This window comes from Capra hircus, chromosome 9, assembly GCF_001704415.2.
Source record: "Capra hircus breed San Clemente chromosome 9, ASM170441v1, whole genome shotgun sequence".
Lineage (NCBI taxonomy): Eukaryota > Metazoa > Chordata > Mammalia > Artiodactyla > Bovidae > Capra > Capra hircus.
Window position 1 is genome coordinate 61,423,365 of NC_030816.1, and position 4,494 is coordinate 61,427,858.

Genomic DNA, 4,494 nt, shown 5'->3' on the forward strand with positions numbered 1-4,494 from the left:
GGAAAACATCTCCTGATGCTCTTTAACCCAAGGAGCAATGAGGGAAGTGCCTCAGTTGCTGGTTTCCCTGGTTGCTGATGAGCCAATAGCTGATGTCAGTTCCCCCTATAAATGGTAGGCTCCTCCCCCACGCCCGCTGTGGCAAAGATGGCTGCCGTGTCCTGCTTACTGTCTGGTGCACATGGTAGTGGGTCACTCCAGGACTTTGCTTCAGATGGGTAAGATTCCTGACCTATGAAGCCATTTAGATCTTGGTCACTATTTCTGAGCTCTTTCTTCAGCCTTGAGGTTGGGCAACTGCAAGGCTTGCAGGCCTGAGGGGTGTAGCCCAACAATTGCCAAGCCAGCCAAGAGGCTGAGGAAACTCCTGGGGAACGCCAAGGCACCAAGAAATAAGGACATAAGGACCAGGAACAGAAGGCTGTGGGAGTGATGCCAAGGTGGCCGTCCACTAGCATGTGGGGACCTGTGACAAGTGCCTACTGGGAGAGGTAGCTTTCTCTTCCATTATATTGATGATATTCTGTTAACCTCAGTCTTTTCCCAGCTTAAAAGTAGCAGCCCCATCCTCATGGTTCATCTCATTGTACGGGGTAGGCTTCATATAGACAAAATACAAGGACCTGGGTTAGCTACAAAGGACAAGCATACACTGAACCCATCACCCCTAAACAATTACAGACACAGGCTTTAGGGACATGGACTTAGGAGCAGGTTTGTGAATTGGATTTGTTCAGTTACCCAGGAGGGCTTGGTTGGGACCTGTGGCAATGGTAAAATAGTAAGAGTACCTTGGGCTTCTGACTTTAGCTATAGAAGGGGGCAAAGCAGTGATATAGTGTGATGACAGCTGTTGTTCCCTGTGTCGTCTGCAATGCATTACAACAGGGGGAAGATATTACAAAAGGCCTGCCTGAGTCCTCAGGCAATGCATAAAAAACAGTGAATGGAGTCTAGAACAGCTGTGTGTGTCATCAGAACCCCCACAGGACCCCTATGACTGTAAGGGTCATTCAGGGTAGGTAGGGAAGGAGTATATGATCGGGCCACGCAAGATGGCTGTTCTCTTGCTCTTTGAGCCCCCTGCTTAACGAGTCCCTGCTTCACCTGTGCCCTGTTCTCATAAACGTGTTGCCCCTTAGGCCAGAAGGGCTCCACCTGCTAATTTATCAAAGGGCAATATCCACTCTTGTGATGGTCATTAACCCAAGGGGCGATGAGGGACGTACCTCAGCTGCTGGTTTCCCTGGTAGCTGATGAGCCAACCTGGTATCAATTCTTTGTATAAATAGTAGCCTTCTTTTCCCTCCAGGTAGCAAAGACTGCTTCCATGTCTTGCACACTGTCTGTTGCATGTGGATTCTCCAGGACCTGCTTGAGGTATGTAAGACCTCCCATCTATTAAGCCTTTGATGTCTCTGTCGCTATCTCTGGGTTCTTTTTCAGTCTGAAGGCTGGGCAACTACAAAACTTGCAGAGCTGTGGGGTCTAGCCCAACATACATAATGCTATATCCACTAGTTGATCCTACGTTTTTACCAAATTTTAGCATCTATCTCTCCTTGCCATTTGTAACTCTTCGTGTCTACTTACTTTCCAAAAAGCTTTTTCTGCCCCTTTGCCTTCTTGCAACAATGGCTCTTCCTTGTTTGCCACCTTTTCCTTCAGCTGATCATACCTCACTACTCATGCTGGGTGCACATCTTTGTGTCCATCTCCAGCGCCTCACCCACTTTCCTCATCCCAAGCCACTGGCGAGCAAAACATTTTAAAAAGCATTTTAAAAAGCAGTGGCCTATGTGAGACTTCCCTGGTGGTCCAGTGGCTGAGATTCCGCATTCCCAGTGCTGGGGCCCTGGGTTTGCTTCCTGGTCAGGGAACTAGATCCCACATGCCACAGCTAAGAGAGTTCACATGCTGCAACTAAGACCTGGCTCAGCCAAAAAATAAAAATATTTTAAAAAGCAGTGTCCTGCAGCACCAACTAGCTGTAGTATAGATGCGTAAGTCCTCCCCACATGTGTGCATGCTAAGTTGCTCAGTCGTGTGTCTTTGCAACCCCATGAACTGTAGCCTACCAGGCTCCTCTGTCCATGGGATTCTCCAGGCAGGAATATGGGAGTGGGTTGCCTTGCCCTCCTCCAGGGGATCTTCCCGACCCAGGGAAGATCCATGTCTCTTACATCTCCTGCATTGGCAGGTGGGTTCTTTACCACTAGTGCCACCTGGGAAGCCCAGTCTTCCCCACCCCCACCTTTAAATCAAGTCTTGTGGACCAGCCTACCTGAGGTACCCAATAAGCATGATTCCACAAACATGTGTGCATATAAGATTTGAATAGTCTGCTTTCTTTTTCTCTGAGGCCAACCTTTTTCAGTCAGTATGATGTCTGTTTTATTACCTTGCATTTGTTTAGGACTTGAATTCTTCCTAGCTGGAAAATGCTAGAAATTCTTAAAAAAAAAAAAAAAACCTTTATGTTCTTTAAAATGCTGTATTATAGGGCCCAGTGGAGCACCAACCTGAGCTGGGCCGCCCCTCTGCCCCAACTCGGCCTCCTGGCCGCTGCCTCGCAGCTGTGCCTGGGCTGGTCAGATGGCCCCGGGTACTGACATATTTCACCATCTGTGAAAACTTCCCTGTAATTCAGTTTTCCTCACTCTAGTATTATGAATTACACCAAATTAAAAAGATATGAATGAATATCCTAAAAAAAGAAAAAGGAAAACTTTACATCCTTCTCATTATTTAGATTCCTCTGGAATAAGCAGAATTGCAGATGGATTGAATGGAATTTTTTCTGATCATTGTTACAGTGTTTGTTCTATGAGATAGCCAGACTTAAATTGACAGCAAAATCTTTGATTCTGATACAGAGATGTCAAATGAGTTACCAAAATTTACAGATGGAATCTAGGCCAGAAACAGAAATTAAAACTACCTGGTTCCCAGTCCTGTATGTAGACTTCTAGACCGCACTGCCTTTCCTACAGAAAAATCTGCTGATATTGAAATTTGTGATGAAAGACTGTACTCCCCTGAATCAGTCCACCAGCAAACCCAAGAGGAGAGCTCCATAGAAGTTCAGACTGCTGAAGGTGTTCCAGTCGCTGCAGAAGTGCATGCAATTTCTGAAGACTATGATACAGAGACAGGAAACAATTCCTCTGAGAGATTCCAAGACCAAACTGATGAAGAGCCACCAGCTAAACTTTGCAAAATCGTTGACAAGAGCCAAGCTTTGAATGTGACTGCACAGCAGAAATGGCCTTTACTGAGAGCTAGCAACGGTGGCCTCTATAAATGTGAACTTTGTGAGTTCAGCAGCAAATATTTTTCTGATTTAAAGCAGGCATATGATCTTGAAGCACAAGTATACTGATTCAAACGTGTCGAGTATGCAAAGAGTTTCTCTACCAACATGCTTCTGATCGAACATGCCAAACTGCATGAAGAGGATCCCTACATTTATAAATACTGTGATTATAAGACAGTAATTTTTGAGAACCTCAGCCAGCACATTGCAGACACCCGTTTTAGTGATCACTTTTATTGGTGTGAGCAATGTGACATACAGTTCTCCTCAAGCAGCGAACTCTACCTACATTTCCAGGAGCAGCTGTGATGAATAGTACTTGTGTCAGTTCTGTGAACATGAAACGAATGATCCAGAAGACTTGCACAGCCTTGTGGTAAACGAGCATGCATGTACATTAATAGAGTTAAGTGATAAGTATAACAATGGAGAACATGGACAGTATAGCCTCTTTAGCAAAATCACATTTGGCAAATGTAAAAACTTCTTTGTTAAGTGTGTGGGTTTTGGAGTAGACTTCATATGAATGTTAACAGACATGTTGCTACTGAACACAGTAAAAATTTTCCTAATGTTTGTGATGACTGTGGGAAAGGCTTCTCAAGTATGCTAGAATATTACAAATGTTTAAATTCATATTTACCTGAAGGGATTTATTTATGTCAATACTGTGAATATTCAACAGGACAGATTGAACATCTTAAAATTCATCTAGATTTCAAGTATTTGGCTGATTTACCTCACAAATGTAGTGACTGATGAGGTTTGGAAATGAAAGGGAATTAATAAGTCACCTTCCAGTCCATGAAACAACTTGATTGTTCTCTTTAATTTCTATAATGTTGATGTGAAATAATAAATTCTACTTTTTTGGAGAAAAAAATACTGTATTATGGGCTTTTGGGTTTCCTCTATTAACATGTGAGCCAGCAGGGCGAGTGGACTACATACCTACTGTGTGCTTTTCACATGCCTTTTTGATGTGCAACCTATGTGTTACTCAAAACGCTTGGTAAATACCTTATGAATGCATGCTTTTTTAGAATGACAGGTAGGATGACTATTTTATGTTGATAAAGAAAATTCCAGATCACTGACTTCTTAAAGTATTTCAGATCTGGTAGATCTATTTCTATATTTGTGTTCTTGGAATAAGCCTACAGCTTTCCTCTGAAAAT

At 43.5% G+C, this 4,494-nt stretch overlaps 1 pseudogene; it reads left to right on the plus strand.

The window, feature by feature from the left end:
* Nucleotides 2,608-4,136, plus strand: LOC102181686 (annotated as a pseudogene).